Below are 19,010 nucleotides of genomic sequence, written 5' to 3' on the forward strand. Positions count from 1 at the left end.
GACAAGTGATTGAATCCTGAGGGAGGATCTGTAGTGATTAAATGAAAGAGAAGGAAGGAGAACGCTTTCCCTGCCCCAGTACAAAGATACAAAGAAAAGTCTTCAATTGTGCAAACCCAGAAATCTGAACGGCTTTGATCTTAGCTCCCCTATACGCCAGAGGTGTGAGAAAAAAATTTACAGTAATTATTAGCCATCAAGTTTTCAGTGTTTCATTATAGCAGCCAGGGTGAACTAAGACATGTTATATGTTGTCCATCTATATAAAATAAATAAAAAAGAAAACGTTCTTTTCAAAATATTTCTACTTGAATTGAAATTTGTAGCCCCTTGATTCAAAATGCTGTTAAGAACAACATATTGTGATCAAAATCACCCTATTCTCAAGCTGTACACTGAAGTTAACATTACCAAATGTTACCTGTGTCAAATAAAAATAATTGAATATCCATGTGAGATTTCTCATGAAATATCTCTTTCTTAAATATCAATTAGATTCTAATGTTTCAAAGTTTTGAGGCCAATATTTATTTCTCAACATGAGCAAATAAAAATTTTAAATAATCTTAGCATATTTTATGAACTGCAGGTTTTAGCTTGTGTATACGTCTATGCCTTTTGGTTTTCAAATTATATATTGTGGTAATGTTATTTTTTATTAGGCCATGGATGCATTCTATTTATTTATTATCAATATTGAAAGAAAACCAGAAGATGAAATTTCAAGCAAGTTTTCCCTATACTGTTTTGGTGCCTATCTGGGAAATTAGATAGATAGATAGATAGATAGACAGACAGACAGACAGACATATGCATATATAACATATATATGTGTGCATATATATGTTCTCAGACAAATGAACATTGAAATGTTTTAAAGTATGTATCACATACACTACACACATATGAAAAGTCCACTAGTTTCATTCTGCTCCAAGTGCATGCAAGATTTTATCAGCTACAGCAGACCTCCTCCTCCCATTGTCCTAGACAATTTTGGTATTAATATAATGTACTGGGTTAGCTTGTAGTGAGATAAATGCTGAGGTACTATTAAGCCTTTTGTTTCTCTGCCAAGAACACATGTTCCTGTCTTTTTTTTTTCCAGCAGTCCTCTTAGAAAAGAATTAATTCCTGACAGCTTTGAGCAATTCACACCAATACCACAGGCACTAAAAAAAAAAAGCTTTTCAGGGAACCCCTACCTCCATTTTCATTTCAGTATATTTCCTTTTGGATCAGTGCTCAAACTTTTGGATGCTAGTGTGCAGACTGTTTATTATGTAGAGGACAATGATTGGAAGAGTATATGCTTGATCTCTAGACTGCCTGCATTGATGTGTTAAAACACACCATATGTGGTTTCACGGAAGTCTTCAAAAGGCTTTTTCCTATTAAAAAAAATGTTGCTGGGTGCCTGTGGCTCGTGCCTGTAATCCTCACTACTCAGGAGGCTGAGATCGGAGGATTGTGGTTAAAAGCCAGCACAGGCAGGAAAGTTTGTGAGACTCTTATCTCCAATAAACCATTGCAAAACCAGAAGTGGCACCGTGGCTCAAGAGCATTAGCCTTGAGCTGAACAGCTGAGGGACAGTGCCCAGTACCAGAGTTCAAGCCCTACAGCTGACCAAAAATAATACTATTGCTAAACTCATACCGCTAAAATTTGGTATTGAGATAACCATTCCACTTGCAAATTAATTTACTAATACAAGTGATGATTAGATTTAATATAATTTACCTTAAATGTTAGCAATAGTGTGCTTTATTTTTTTATCTTATATTCTATATTTAGAGACGTAAGACTTGAATATCATTTTATAAAAGAGAGTATTTTTCACTGTACTAATATATTTTTTTCTAGTACCAGGAGTTGTATTCAGAGCATTGTACTTATTCTTCTTGCTTGCTTATGGTGAATCACATTTCCAGTTTGGGTTGTGGCTGGTTATTTTGTGGATAAAACTATAGACTTTTCTGCCTGGACAGGCTTTGAATAATAGTCTTCCGAATCTCAGCCTCCTGAGTAGCTAAATTACAGGCATGTGCCACCAGTGCCCGCTCCTTGTACTTTCTGACATCCATACGCCTTCTCGTAACATTCATATATGAACTATTATTTGATGACAGCATTATTTTGAAAGGCAAAGTAAGTGTAGTCTATATTTCTTCTTTCTTTATATATATTTTTTACAGGAACACAGATTTATTTTATTGAATTTACATTAGTTTAAATTCTGGCGGGGTACAGCACCACATGAATTCCATGTGCAGTTTTCCTTAGCAGGAAGATTGCTTCGGAATCTGACCAGAACCATGCCACTGTTTCCACGGGCACAAATTGCCTTCCCCCAGATTACTGTGGTTTTGTTACATTTGCCACCAGGAGTCACTGTGTTGTGTTTTTCTTTGTATCCATAAGCACATCTCTTGCCCAAATAGAAATTGGCATCACCCCAAGCACCTACAATTTTTTTCCTTCTTTTTAATTGTCAAGGTGATGTACAGAAGGGTTAAAGTGACGTAAGTAAGGTAACAAGTACATTTCTTGTCAAACTTGTTATCCCCCCCTCGTTTTTCTCCTACTATCTCTCTCCCCAAACCCCTCAAGTTGTACAGATCATTTCCAACATATTGTCTTGTGATGTCACTGTTCCATTGGTTTCCTCTTTTCCTTTTTTTGTACTTTTTTATTGTAAAATTGTTGAGCAGAGGGGTTACTGTTACGTGAGCAAGGTAATGAGTACATTTCCTATGGAGCATTGTTGCCTCCTCCTTTGTCCTTTGTCTCACCATTCTGTTGTTCCCCTTCTCTTCCCTAATCCAGATAAACCTATATACAATACCAGGGTACAAAAATCAAATTCAGTGACAACAGGGTATATACCATAGGGGGAAGAACATACAAACAAAATCACATAGTACGTTTAAAACAACAACAAAAGAAAACCTCTTGTGTCCATGTCTTGGAGTTCTTTCCATTTAGCATCATCTTATATGGTCATATGCACATAGCTATTCAGGTGTTCTGCTCATCTGACAAATTATTCTAGACATAGTAATTATTGTAAATAAGGGAAACCATGGGACTTATGTTCTTTAGGTCTTCTATTTGAATGAGAGCCATGTGCTCCCTTTGGTTCCAGAGTCCCTGCTTACAGCCAGCAAAAATGGCCTTGCACTACAACCTTCCAGATACTTTGTATTTTACAAGTCCTGTTCCCAGCAAACCTCCCCAGGCTCCAAAGTGGCAGAGAGAGTACATTTCTTCTTTAAAGGAGAAAAATACCATTGTAGGTAAGTGGATATAGATATGTATGTTCATATATGTATATACACATATACATATTCCTAACACAGGCAATAATACGGAAAACTTTACAAGAAAAAAATATCTTCTAAAAAGTCAAGCTTTGCCTCACACTATCATGAGTTAGAGCCCTGAAGGAAGTCCAGTTTGATTGAATACTAAACACAAAGTGATAGAGAAGTTGGCCTGGTTTACTTTGAGTGAAAGCGATCACAAATTGGTGTGGAGAATGTACTACGGCCCAGTCCTGACTCATCAGTCAACACCAGGAGACAAATCACCTTATCTGGTCTTAGGGCTTTCTCCTGGCCTAGCAGACAAAGCAGGCCATGCGCTCTGTGTCCTCCTGTCCTGATGTGTGCCTCCGCCTGATCATCAGTCAGCTCCTCCCTGACTTTCTGTAACCCCTTCCCTTGCTTAGTAAATCACCAAGCAACACCAAGCTCACCTCTCTTACCCTGTGGGTGAGGGAGTGGCTGGGGAAAAATGTAGCCACGGAACCTACTAGCATTTGAGAAGTGGACTTTCCTCTGCACACTTTTGCCTGAAGTCTTTGTCCACTCTGTGGATTCATTACTGATGAGCCAGAGAATGCCTGGCCCCTCCGCCTTTGCCTAGAGATCTCAAGCAAAGATGGACGCTAGTTGGAGCACCACAAATCACTCATACTTAAGTTTTAGGAACACACATCTGAGATGTATTATTACAAGTTTCTAGAATTCCCAAGCAGAAATAAACCCATTAAACACATTAGCGAACTGCTGGATTACCAAGAGGCAGTATTTCCTTTCCTATCTCATCTCATCACTAAGTGTATGTCTATTCCTTAGCTCCATTTTTCCAATACACTATCTACACTTGTTCCATTTTTCAAAGTCTGATTCTAAAGAGAACAATACTTAACAAATCAACAATGGCAGGCCTGCTCTTTGGAAGTGGGGAGGAAAATGCAAATGAAACCAATCTTTCTATTTCACTGAGAATTACTCCATAGATCATGTGGTTTTAATTGCAAATACTCAATACTATCTTGACTTGACAAGATTATGTTTTCCACTCTCAGAAGAACTGTGGTCTTGAGAAGCCAAATGAATAAAATTGTGCCTTTCCAATCCAGATCTGGTTGACCCTGGATTTTATGTGCTGTTCTATAAAATTGTATGTATGGTTATAGATAAACTAAGATTTACAGTTAATAATAAAGAATATCTGGGGCTAGGAAGGTGGCTCAGTGGTAGAGTGTTTGCCTTGCATGCATGAGGCCCTGGGTTCGATTCCTCAGCACCACATACACAGAAAAAGCTGGAAGTGGGTGCTATGGCTCAAGTGGTAGAGTGCTAGCCTTGAGCTGAAGAGCTCAGAACAGTGCCCAGGCACAGAGTTCAAGCTCCACGACCAGCAAAAAAAAAAAAAAAAAAGTGACAAGAATATCTAAGACAGACAAATGCAAAACAAAATATGAAGGGACTCCTTCTGTTTTGTAAAAAAAAAATATGATAATCTCATGGCCTGTGGGTAGTTAGTGTTGAAGATAAGAAATGCACCATTGCTGTCTCCTTTGAATCTTTCCTTACTCATCTGGTCTCATTCATGTGCAAATAGAAAAGGTATCCAGGAAAAAAAAAAAGAAAAAAAAGTTAACTGGAGTTATCTTCCTAAGGATACTTTGTTTTTTTTAAAAAAACATCTTTCTTTATAAAACCCCATTGTTTTAAAAATCAAATTAGCCCCACAATGAAATATATAATGTATATTCACATATGAAAGATAAAATATCCTAAAAATACTCCAGCATCCAGAGAGGGAAAAAAGATGAGTTCTCCAAATAGTCATTATAAAGACCACTATTCTTTTCCTTTTTTCTTTTCTTTTCCCACAAGAACACTCCCATCTCTTTAAGGATACAAATTATGCTTCTGCCAGAGCTGGGACAATATCAGGAGAAACAACTCTATCAGACTTCCTATTATAAACTATAATTCTAGGCTTTATAGCTTGGCTCTTTCAAAGTAAAGTACGTTGGGCAGACACTACGCATACAAATTGCCAGCCAAAATATATTAAATGTGGTTAAACTGCCCTTTTTGGGAGAAGGCAAATGAGAGCTTTCTGCTCTGCATGCAGTCAATGCTTGGCCTGGACCTGCGGGAAGGCCTTCTGCTATTGTGACACAAATCAAGAAGTTTTAAGAGGAAAATTTTGAAACAGATTGGTCATCATTTCAAACCATACAAAATCAAGGCAGTTACAGGATGACTTTTAGCTAATGAAAGATATATTTCAATTCACATCATATAATGCAAGCTTATATAATGTGTTTGCTCCAAACTGGTTGGAAGATATCCACTTGATGGTATAATCGCTAATAGGCTATTTGAAGGAATCAGTGAATCGTGGTAGTGCTTATGATTAGAGCCTTCTGTGGTGACTGAGGGCTAATGACTCAGATTAGCAGACATCTCGTTCTAAAATTATATTTATGAATCTTGCCACTATGATGCAGGAGTAGAATATAAGATCCAACACAAAAGGCTCTAGACCTGCCAACAAGTTCAAATTTGTCTTTTGATTATCTTATGTCTATGACTTTTACCTTTCTAAAATGTTCATAAGGATAAGTTTGGTCTCATCTTTGCTCTTTTTTTTTTTTTTGCATTTAATAGCTGTGTAGTGATGGTATTTCAGAAAAACAGGGTATTATTCTGAGGCTTAAGTATTCTACTCAGTTCATGACCCAATCTCTTCAAAAATGCATTAAAACTTGCAGCTTTCTCCCTCATTTCAGAATTTTTATTAAGCTTCTTTCATATGCCAGGTACTGAAAAGTGCAGAAAGATGAACTAGGATTCCTGTCTTACTAAAGCTTATCAAATGGGTAACCCTATTGTTAGATTGTCAAGAAACTTCTGGAACCTGAAGAACAATATTAGAAAATATTAACTGGTGTGCTTAGGTAAGCTTGATTTATTTTAAAATAGTTTTTAAAATATATGTGTGTTAATTTTTAATAAGCCCTTTGCCCATTTTACACTATCTTTTTATAACTAAAGAAAACTTCTTAAAAATTAAATCCAATTTGTTCTCTCACACTAATTGATAAATGTATTGTTTCCAAAAATATGAAACTACCTTCATTTTTGTCCTTCATTTGGTTCATGATAAATTTGTTTTTCTACTGGCTAATAATGATACTGATGGCTAAAATCAATAAACATGAAAAGCAATGACCTCTGATAAGTTACTTTTTATTATAACTGCAGTGAGTTTTGATGTCGTTTATTCTGCTACTCAAGTCCCCAATTTTATTTTGCTTTTCTTAAACCACTACCTTGTCTGTTCTCAGGTAGAACAGGAAGAGGAAAGCTAAGCAAAATTCAACTAATGCATCATTTTGACACATCCCTTGTTCGGTCAGTGGTGTGTGGTCTGCTATTTCTGATATAATAAATGCTTACAGTGTTTCCAGTTTAATGAATGCCCTGGGCTCCCAGACTTGTTTGTGTACTTCCATGCCATGTATCTTTAGTGAGAAAGAAATGGTGCTGTCTGTTTAAACTAATAGAAAATAAAACTGAATGGAAAAATTAGATTCAAGAGCAACCGCCTCAATACTGCTTTCCCAGAGAATCAATACAAAACTGCAGGGAGCATGAGCAGCCGAGAATGACAGCTGCTGGGCCAATTAAAGCAAGGGAAGTGAGCAGGAGGCTCCGAAGGATGGCAGGCTTTCCTGTTCTCTCAGAGAGCATCATCGCTTCAGTAGCCAATATTCCATTTATTTTGCCAGAATTTAATAGGCCTTCTCTCACAGCAAGTCTTACAACCTGAGTCCTCATTCTCTATCTGAGAAACAGGTTTGGCAAAGTAGATATATAACACAAAAAAGAAGGAATTCAACAGCAAAATTGTCAGGTTTGTTTTCAAAGAATTAGAAAATGCAATTAAATCTGCGTGCATAGTCCTCTGATTCTAGAGGCAGGCTGACCTTTTATTCCCACCCACCAACCCACCAGCCACCAGCTTCCCTAAGATCTTGGCTGATTGGCTTAAGACTGATAATGTCTGGTAAAACGTTTCTCTAAACTGAATTCTCATTCTTACAACAGTGCTTGAAAACCATATATGTAATTGTATGATTAGAAACTCTGAAAGTATAGATCTTAGAAGCCAAACAAAAATTCACCATGAAAATGATTCTTACTACTCATTATGAGGAAGACAAGTTATAGCACAACTTCATATTATTTAGGAAAAGTTTTGCACAATTCCAACATTGACATTCCCTTGGTTATAGTTGTTTTTTCTTAAGATTCCAGAATTCCACACAGCCATTTGAAGTCTTCACTCCATTTCCTATCATTCCTAACATTAGTATTTTCTTTACATTGATTGGGTGTTCAAAATGGCTGCTGTTCATTTATTCATAAAGGCAGTCAGTGGATGTGGTAAATGGAAATTCCTTCAGACACAATGAAAGTTTGAGAGAGACTTGTTACTATGGGACGATGAGAGATGTTGTTCTCATAAAGAACTTATTTCAATGAGATGTTTTCCCTCCCAATGGCTGCCTGCGTTTCCCCCTAAAGGGGGCACTGTGGGAGCAGAGCAGAGTCTATAGTAGCAGTGAAAGGCAAAAACAAGGAGGAAACAAGTTAGGAAAACTTAGCAAACAGCACTTCTTATGAAATACACTTGGTAGTGTGCTGTCTTCTATTTATCTGTATTTCACTACAAGATCCTATTCAACCTCAAAATTTTTGTTACAGTGTATGATGACTCTCAAACTGGTAACCCTTACCTTTATTTCTCCTTGAATTCTAGACAGTTTTGAATATGTATGATCATCTGTCTAATGGGATGTCAAAATTAGCATACATTTATATACAAAGATTCTCCTGATCCAATATCTCACCTAACAAATATTATCAAAAGTACAAAAAATAAATGAAAACAAAGCAGAGTAACATGACACTTAACAAACCAACCATACCTAATGTCCTTGTTTCTAAAACTAAAGATCACCGTACTCCAATTAAAATAAATGACTATTTTTTATTTCATTTGTCATTTTCCAACTTCTGAAGTCTAATCCATTAAATATTCTGCCTCAAATACTATCTTAATCTTATCTATTTTACAGTTCCATTGATATAATACAAATTGATCTGTTTGATTTCTGTAATGTCCATTTAAACAGTTTTTCTGTTTACATTTTAATCCAATTTTCTACAATCTATTTTCTTCATATTGTTCAGAATTATTAATTTATTATATAATTTGGAAAGGGCTTATCACCTTTCTTTAAATTTTCCAGTAAGTGCCTATTTATTACATTATGATGAAATCTACATTCAGACACTATACAAAGCCATCATTGTCAGCCCCTGCCTCTTCAGCCATTTAAAACTTACTCATCTCAAATATAGTAACCAATATTTATGTATTTATTTTTTGTCAGTCATGGGACTTGAACTCAGGGCCTGGATGCTGTCTCTGAGTTTTTATTTTTTTGCTCAAGGCTAATGTTCTACCACTTTGAGCCACAAAGCCACTTCCACTTTTTTGGTAGTTAAGAGTCACAAACTTTACTTCCTGGGCTGACTTTAAACCAAGATCCTTGGAACTCACCTTCTTGAGTAGGTAGAATTACAGGTATGAGATATAGTGCCTATTTGTAACCTTTATTCTACCACAACAACTACTCCATACTTTTAGAAACTTCTTTTTTTTCTAGTTAAAAAAATTGTTATTGTAAAGGTGCTATACAGAGGGGTTACAGTGATGTAAATCTGATGAGTCCATTTCTTTTTGAACAGTGTAACTCTTTCCCTCACTCATTGTTTTTCCCTCCCATCTCCTCCCACAAATTGTATATTTCATTTTCAGCAAAGTGTCTAGTGAGTATCACTATTGTGTTTGTTCAACCTTTGTCCCACCATCCGGCTTCCCCTCCCAAAGACAGATAAAGGAACAAACAAGACAAAAAGAAATGAAAACAAAAACAGCTACAAAGGGAATAAAAACAAAAACAAAAAACAAACAAAACATCTTGTTTTCATTTCCTGGAATACATTTTAAAACTATTTTCTTGTTGTTTGTTTTTTGTTTTTTTGTTTTTTTGTCTGTCATGGGACCTGAACTCTGGGTTTGGGTGCAGTCCCTCAGCTCTTCAGCTCAAGGCTAGCACTCTACCACTTGAGCCTCAGCACCACTTCCGGCTTTTTCTGATTATGTGGTGCTGAGGAATGGAACCCAGGGCCTCATGTATGAGATGCAAGCACTCTACCACTGAGTCACCTTCCCAGCCCAATAACTATTGTTTTATATGATTAGCTACACATAGATATAACACCTAAGTGATCCTCTCCTAAGCATATCCTCTTTTGGTCTCATTGTATGAAGGTCTAGACACCTGTATAATATATCATGTTCCAGTTTTTTTTTTTTTCTTTTACAATCCAGTGTGTTTACTTGTAGATTTATAGGTGCATTCTAGTTACCACAAATGAGGGAAACCATGTAACCTGTGTATCTTTGGGTCTGGCTTACTTTGCTTAATATGATTTTTCCACATCTTTGCATTTTCTTACAGAATCTTATCTTTAAATCTCAGCCTGAATATTTTGAAAAAGAAGAATTTGTAAAGGATGATATATTCGAATAATAAATATAATGTGGCTATATAAAATCTTTTATGACATTTTGATTTACTGAATTCATAGTAAAAATTATTGACAATATAATTAGATTAGGTATTATTAACAAATATGTATACTATCTCCAAAAGTAAATATCCCAGAATTTTAGCAGTTGTTAGTTTTTAGAAGAAAAACTAAGGAGTTAGATTAAAATTACAGGTTATTTCAAATTTCCCTCAAGTATTTTTATATTCAAAATAATTCTACCCTTAAAGATTGTTTCTTTCTCTTTTTGTTGTTGTTGTTGTTGTTGTTGATCATGGGGCCTGAACTCTGGGCTTGGGCACTGTCTCTCAGCTCTTCAGATCAAGGCTAGTGCTCTACTACAGTGCCACTTATGTTTTTTTTTCTGCTTATGTTGTACGGAGGAATTAAACCCAGGGCCTCATGCATGCAAGGCAAGCACTGTACCACTGAGCCACCTTCCTAGCCCAAGATTGTTTCTTTTCTATCATATCATGTTTAAAATTAAATTTGGATTTCTAATAGTTTTCTTTTATTAAACTTCTTGCCAATAAACTGCGTGGAGGCATTTTTCTATGGGAAAAATATCCCTACATAGGTATATAAGTAAATAGTTGCTTAAAAATATTTTTAATCCTCAAATGCTTGTACAAAGGGCCATAATTTAACATGTCCGTTTATATGGCCATGGCTTTATGATCGGAGTCGCCTCTTCCATCCATCTCCATTGTTCTCTCCACTCCGTCCATCTGGAATCATGTCACAATTCTCATTTTCTTTACCCCATAAGTACATCAAGTATTATGACTGTATTTGTCCCCTGTTATTCCTCCTTTTTATCCACCCCTCTTCTGGCAGCCTGGGCCCATTCAAACTGTTTCATTTTTCCAATATTCATTTTGTTAAACTTTCTGTAATTACCTGTTCCAAGCGTTGACTTAATGAAGTTTAATTGCTGAATATACTATAAATAGTAGGTGATTTTTTTTTTTTAAATTTTGGTCTCACATGCATCTGCTTTTCTGTAAATACTGAAGTATATGGGTTTTGGAAAGCACTTAATACTATGTTGAATGTGAAATTATTGTTTAAAGAATGTGCTTTGGCTTTCTAAAATAACTTCAAAAATACCAGAACCTGATTTGCAATTTTTATGGTATGTGTTGCAACTTAAAATAGCCTAAGTCAGAGGATTGCCATCTTGAGAAATTTTAGATGGATTTGGGTTCTGATGTGAGCTTTATTTCTCTCTCATGGCTATTGCTCTACCACCTGAATCACAGCTCCACTTCTGGCTTTTGGGTAGTTAATTAGAGTAAAGAGTCTAACAGGCTTTTCTATCTAGGCTGGCTTTAAACTATGATCCTCAGGTATCAGCATCCTGGCTTGGATTGATTTTTAAATCTATCAATTTTCCACCACTGCATTTGAGTTATAATATTTTCCCATGTATATATGGATAGATTTTGTGAACTCTTTCATCAAAATATAATTTGTCTATCTGCTCAAATGTACAAAGCCAAGGCTGTTCCTACACAAGTTTGACTCTGGGCAATGGGTCCATTTAGAATTACACTCAGTTATTACAGCAAAGAAAAAAATTTACAGCAGAATATATCAAGACAGTAAATGATGATAATCAAACACGGAGCATTTGATTGATTTTTAAAACAACTCATCTAAGATAAAGACTACGTGTAATCTACTATGAACCATGCAAAGCCTTTAGACACACACTTACTGATAATCAGTCAGTTTAAGGCTAACTATCCTTGACAAACATATTTTTAAAATATTTTTATTCAGTAAGCATTGTCTTGTACTAATATTAACATATATCTATAGGATTATATTATGTAGATGAAATAATTGGAATAATAATTTTATTGATCTTGGTATTTCAAATGAAAGAAGAAAATGTACCAACTTCCATAGTTCAAATAGATTTTTTTAAGTCATGCAAACACAATTTTCTGGGAATGTATTATTCTTTTTTTATCAGAATTTCAAAGGAATGCATCTGAGTTTAAAATTGTTTCTGCTCTATTACAAAGGATTAATAATGCTACAGAGTCCAACAAATCAATTACCATGAAGAAAAGCAAAATTAAATCATCAAATTCCTAGTATTATTATAAAATTGTAATACTTCCAATATTACAAGCATGTGTTGAGAACAAGAAATGTTGAGAGCTAGAACAATACAGTAATTATAAAGCCTTATGTTTAGTGGGTAATTAATTTGATGATAGCAAAGTAAAAATATGAGTTTCTCAAAAGCAATTTCAAGATAAATAGCTTAGTATCACTTTCTTTTTTGCTTCAATTTTTATAGGACTCTTGGTTTAGAAAGTATTTATCTAAAGATAAAATTTACATTATTAAGGTAGCTTAGAATACTGCTCTTAGGGATTTACCATATACTTGAAATATAACACCAAACATACCAGGAAATTATGGTCCACATTTTCAGTTAAAACTTTTAAGTGTTAATCTTTATGTGACAATGGATATTAATATTTAATATTCACCAATTTTATTGCATAATATCTTTATGTTGACAGGAGCAGGCCAAATGAATTTTAGATAATTAAGCAATGACAGCATTATCAAATGTCAGAAATAGAGGATATTTAAATAAATGGACCTATTAGTATTTCTTAATGTCGTGTTTTGTCCCAGACCTTAGTTTGCTTTCCTTCACATTCATATTGTAGGGTTTCTTATTTTGCTTCAACTAGACTAACAAATCTGTTTAAAATGTACTTTGTGTGTCTATAAAGAGTAGTTAAATATCCTTATTTATATACATATCATAAAGTTGTGACATTTCAAACAGAAATGCAAGCAGAACCCAAAATAAAATAAGGGCCTGTTTATAATCATGGATAAAAAGCCACAGCTTTCAAAACATCTTTCCCTTTAAAATTTTTGCTTCACTAGTAATTTGTGAATATTTTCCATGAAGAGCAAGTTGAGATCATTTTGCCTTATGTTACAACTCGCATAAACTCTACTTCCAGAAAATTGCATGGATATTTATGCACTAAACAAGTGCAGGTTAAAGCTACTCACTAGTACCAGCTCTGTGTTCAAGCCTATAATCTTAGAGAGTTTGATTGAGAAATTGGGGAGTGAAAGTTAGAGATAAGCCCAAGCCATAAAAAGAACAACTTCAAAACACCCCCCCATCTCCATCTCAACTAACAAGGCTGTGTGCAGCAGTTCATGCCTGCCATTGTAGAAATGCAGGAAAGACAAACAGAAATAACATAGCCCAGGATGATCAGGACATAAATTGAGATTTGACCTCAAAATATTACTGATGCCAAAAGTTCTGGCAAAGTGGCTATGTGGCAGAGTGCCTACCTGGTATCTACATGAGTTCAAGGTCCAGTATCAACAACCAGAGCAACAAAAAGCTAGTTACTATTATATTTATTCAATATTTATTTAATATTTTTTCAATATCCCATCAAAGAGTCCTTAAAAGATGAAAAATGTGTGTATATTCATATTTAGTCAAATATATTTGTATGTGCAAATGTATGAAGGTGTATGAACGTAACCAAATCAATCTTGACTGGCTTCTGCAGACATTGCAAGTTTATGTCCTGTTCTATTTTCCCCATCCTTCATTACTGCTTGTTCTTCTACCCTTATCTATGTCTTGAACTAAGAAAATATAAGAGGTAATAAGAACAATAAGAAAAATAATAATATGACTGTATAAGTGTTTTAGAAGAGGTCACAATTATGACATTGTAACCTGAATTTTTCAGAAAGCTTTCTTCCAAGGAAGAGATAATTTTACAATATCCTAGAAGATAGTTAACCTTGGAGTATGTGTGTAGAATTAAACAGGCTATACAAAGTTCTTATGATAAAGAAGGCATTAAAAACAGTGGCCAAACTGTGTAAATCAACAAAGATGGCAGCTCACCAGGAGTCTGGACCAGAGCCACAAGGGCAGATGTTGGAGGGCCAAGTAGGCTGTATTTAAGATATTGTCTATTTTCTCCTATTAAATTCATTAAATGGAACTATCAAATTTTTATTTGGAAAGATGATTTTGATATAGTAGGGTAAAAACTTGGAGAGGACAAAAGTTGATATGGTCAGTGACCAAGAGTATGCAATGACATAAATTTGCTATTGGTAGAGTAGAAACATATGATCGTGATTATGATGATGATGATGATGATAATGGTGATGATGGGAATGGTGATGATGGGAATGATAATGATGAAGAATTTAGGTGGAAGAATGAGAGAAACGTATATGATTAGAGCTCTTTTGTAGATAGGAAAAACAAATCTTCTTAGATAATGGAAAAGGAAGTTTCAAATGTGACTAACAGTTTTGTTGGTGTAAATAAATAGCTGGGGAATCAGATGTAGAGACAGAGAACACTGGAAGGTGAAAATTTTGTGAGGAAGTATGGAGAGTTCAAATGTGTGTTTTGAACTGCTAAGAGAAACATCAGTGGATTCCTTACAGGAAACTCTAGAGAAAATGTCTGGTGGTCTGCCATTTCCAGCGCATCTGCTCTATGAATGGTATGACTAGAAACTGGAACAGTTGAAGGTTAGGTAAGTATTTCTTGCTTTCTTCACATAGTCTTTGTAAATGGCTGTCCAAAAGTTTAGTGTGAGCAACCTGTCATTATTGTTGCATCATGATAGTTAAGCAATCTTGTCTGGAGCTCAAAGTTCTAAGAGGAAAAAATAAGAACCAACCTCTAAATCTAGACTTGTACATATTTTCCACCACATTTTATTGAACAAAATAGCTGCCAGACTCAATACAAGAGGAGGGTGCAGAATGGGTACCACTCAATGGAAAAAATATCAATATATGTGTGGCTATTTTCAATTCCCAACACCTCTCACTGTCATTCTATCCTACTATCATTTTGTCTTAATTTGGCTTGCGATAAATTGCCCAACATTTAGCAAATGTTTAGTCAATTAAATGATTCCAGTTTATATTCACTATCAATTTGCATAAATGGATCAGGACATTTATAATGCCATCTCTCAGGCACATTCTTGGATTGCAAATATCTGTAATTATTTATGACAAGATTTACCATGTTAGTCTTTTTAGATTCTCCTTACAGCTTTTAATTTTGAGCAGTTCCTCTTGAAAACATATCGGTTGACTAAACTACCAGAGTAATGAGAGTAGCTTTAACTTAATGTAATTGACAGTCTGTTGCCTACTTAAAGTTAAGAGAATCGGCAACAAGATGACTTCAAAGAACAGGTCAAATGCTGCCTTTGGCAAAGACCAAACTCCACACAAAGAATAACACAATTCTAAGTTAACCATATTTCTGGCTATCATGTTTGACCCTGATCTGATTCATAGGGATAAATAAATGAAATAGAAAACCCTCCCAACTCATGCAATTATTGACACTGTATAAAAGATAAAAAGGTTTTGATAGGAAATCTGAAATATCAAATAACATATCAGGTTCACTTTTCCTTTGTTCCTCAAAAAAAAATATAGTATCTCTTACTATGCTGTGGTTTATTTAAATTCCTATAATTTTTAAAATAAATAATGAATATTTAATTATCACAATAGGAATTAGAAATGTAGAATCTAATATTAATTAGTCAATTAAAAGCAATGATTTTGTAGACAAATCATCAAGGGAGATATGCTAATAGTTTAATTTTTATAAAATATTAATAAATCATTATGACACTATCAAGAGAATACTGCTGTGACTAGAACATGAAGATTGTAGTTAAGTCTTGTCTCTTAACCCTGTCTCTTAACCTGTCTTAAAGTCTCTAAACTCTGTCTCGTAACCTTAACCGGTGACAGATCTGTCTTTTGGAAATAGAAAACACTTTTTTTTTTAATTGTATTGTCAAGGTGATGTACAGAGGGGTTACAGTTACATAAGTAAGGTAGTGATTACATTTCTTGTCTAACATGTTACACCCTTCCTCACTTCTTTTTTTTTGGGGGGGGGGGTCCAGTCGTGGGGCCTGAACTCTGGGTCTGAGCGCTGACCCTCAGCTCTTCAGCTCAAGGCTAGCACTCTATCACTTGAGCCACAGAGCCACTTCCGGCTTTTTTCTTTTTGCTTATGTGGTGCTGAGGAATCGAACCCAGGGCCTCAGGCATGCAAGGCAAGCGCTCTACCACTGAGCCACCTTTCCAGTCCCCCTCCCTCATTCTTTCCCTCTTCCCTCCCCCTATTCGTCCTCAAGATCATTTCTAACATTGTCTTGTATCGCTGTGCATAGGTTCTCCCTTTGTCCTTTGTCACACCATTCTGTTGTTCCCCTTCCCTTCCCTAGTTCAGATAAACCTATATACAATACCCAGGTAATAAAATCGAATACAGTGACAACAGGGGATATCCCATAGGGGGAAAACACAAAAGAAAAAAGAAATCACATGCTACATTGAGAACAACAACACAGAAAAACTTCTTGTGTCCATGTCTTATAGTTCATTTCACTAAGAATCATCTTATATGGTCATAAGTACATAGCTATTGAGCTATTCTATTCATCTGCTAAGATTATCCTAGGTGTATGCTAATTATTACAAATAAGGGAAAACATGGGACCTATGTTTCCTTGGGTCTGGCTCATTTCACTTAATATGATTTTTTCCAAATCCTCCCATTTCCTTACATATATGAAAACAATAAAACAAATAAGTAGGGCTGGGAGGGTGACTCAGTGGTAGATTGCTTGCCTCACATGCATGAGGCCCTGGATTCAATTCCTCAGCATCACATGGGAAGGAAAACCAGAAGTGGCACTGTGGCTCAAGTAGCAGAGCACTAGCCTTTAGCTGAAGAGCTGGGGGACAGTGCCCAGGCCCAGAATTCAATCCACAGGACTGACAAAAAAATTAACCACAACAACAACAAAAGTAGATGAAGATATCAGTGAAAAATATTTCCATAGGAATGTCTTTCATGGAAGTGAAAAAAAATATTTCTAGGTTAAAAATGTCTCTTCCATTGGACCAAGAAATGCAATCATTTTGGTTTCAGCCTTTACATTCATTCATTCATTCCCCATTCGACAATGTGATCCCAGATACCTAGAGGAAGCTTGTCTATAGGTATTTTTCCCAGTGTGTCACAGCTGACTGAGTTATAAATTACCACTTCAAAGGTATCCAAAACACTGGTAACTTTGTTGACTCATTTAATCAAATTTATTCATTTCATCCTCATTTCATCATTAAAAATTTTAAACTAAAACTTCTTTTTAGCCCTGATGTTGTCTTTCTCACAGCAAGATGGACGCACTGACTGCCTCTCAATGAAGTTGAGATATGTTACGATTATTAACCACCAATCATTCTGTCCTTCATTGCTACTAATAATTCCATATTTATAGATAAAATTAATAGATGATATTAATGGATAAAATCTTCTCTGACTTGCACAAGAAAGTTTTCTTTAAAAGCATTATTTTATTGTACAGTTACATAAGTAAGGTAATTTGTACATTTCTTGTAGAACATTTGAACCCCCTCCCTTGTTTTCTCCCACTTTCCCTCCTCCCCGATCCCCCTCCCATGCAAGTTGTAAAGTTCCAACCAGTGTCTTCTGGTATTACTGTTGAAGAAAATCCCTTATATCCTCTTGTCTTCTGCATTTCTGTGTGTGCGTACTAGTTTTGAGATTTGAACTCAGGGCCTGGAGGCTGTTCCTGAGTATTTTTCTTCCAAGGCTAGAGTTCTACTGTTTGTGCTCCAGCTCTACTTCTGGCATTTTTGGTGGTTAATTAGAGATAAGTGTCTCATGGACTTGCCTTCCAGGGCAGGCTTTCAACCATGATCCTCAGATCTCATCCTCCTGTGTAACTATGATTTCAGGTGTGAGCCACCAGTATCTGGTGTTTTCTGCATTTTATCTGGAAGTCCACAAAGATCAGTCTTACTTCCAAGATCTCATGTGTTTCTCTTGATATATTTGCTTACCTAACATGTCAAGAATTTTGTTTAGCAGACTCTTGCTCATACTCCATGGTTCTTTCTGATTGTCCCCACCAGACAAGGAACTTCATTGTACAAGTAATCCTGCTACAAGAGCTGTTAATTGTTTCTGGTGCTGTGCACAATTATGTAACTCAGATTTTCCCTAAAAAATGTTTTCTAGACATCAAAGAATATTATTGCTGTGCTTAATTCTGAACAAATCTAGGCATCTGTCATTTTCTTTCATTTCCTCAGCTAAGGAAGAAAAATGTCTCAAAATATCAATTAAAGGATAAGCTGTTGTCCTTATTGAAAAGTATGTTTAAAATTATGCATACATATTTTCCCTATGACTTTTGGAAACTGATGTCTGGTAACCCTACCAAATAGTTGACAGGTATTTTTAAATCTTCTTTGGAGCCATTGTGAATTTGCCAAAAATCTAAGTATAAAAGCTTTGTCTTCTAAACTTTGATATCTAAATCTAGTTTTATTTGTGTCTTATATTAAATACTAATAATTAGTGCAAATATTAGTTTGTGTTCCTATCTTGAAACTTGAGAAAGTATAATTAGCTCAATGACAAGTCAATATAAGTGCTATCCTAAGGAAAATAACATCTATTAGCACTTAGGATTAATATTGATGATTTGTTTCTGTATCAAATAAAAGTACTACTTTATAGTTGCTCAATAATGCTGTTGCATAGTACAAAAAATCAATGTGACTACCAGCTGTATATTTTATTGTCTAACTTAGACTGTGAAAATATAGATATAAAAATCAACTACATACTTATTGTGACAAGAATCTTTCAGAACACAATTACCATAATCTCATACTTTCATTTATCTTTTACCAATGAGACCTAGAAATCTTTTTGTGAAAATACTTATAAAGCTAGAAAATAGTATAAAACAATCTACCACAGAAATGTATTGATACACATTGGCATGATGTATAAGGAACAAGCTTCATATATTAAATAACATAATAAAATATCTATAGGCTTTTGTTAGAAACACACACCTTTTGTTTCAATGTCAATTCTGCATTCCCTTATGTTTGCT

At 35.1% G+C, this 19,010-nt stretch overlaps 1 protein-coding gene and 1 pseudogene across 1 annotated transcript in view; both read right to left on the reverse strand.

The window, feature by feature from the left end:
- Galntl6 (polypeptide N-acetylgalactosaminyltransferase like 6) overlaps window positions 1-19,010 on the reverse strand; it is an 813,988-nt gene that overhangs the window by 642,677 nt on the left and 152,301 nt on the right. The window lies entirely within an intron of this gene.
- LOC122125033 lies at window positions 2,187-3,292 on the reverse strand (annotated as a pseudogene).

The sequence above is a fragment of the Dipodomys spectabilis genome, unplaced genomic scaffold, assembly GCF_019054845.1.
Source record: "Dipodomys spectabilis isolate Male_0828 unplaced genomic scaffold, ASM1905484v1 ptg000009l, whole genome shotgun sequence".
Taxonomy (NCBI): domain Eukaryota; kingdom Metazoa; phylum Chordata; class Mammalia; order Rodentia; family Heteromyidae; genus Dipodomys; species Dipodomys spectabilis.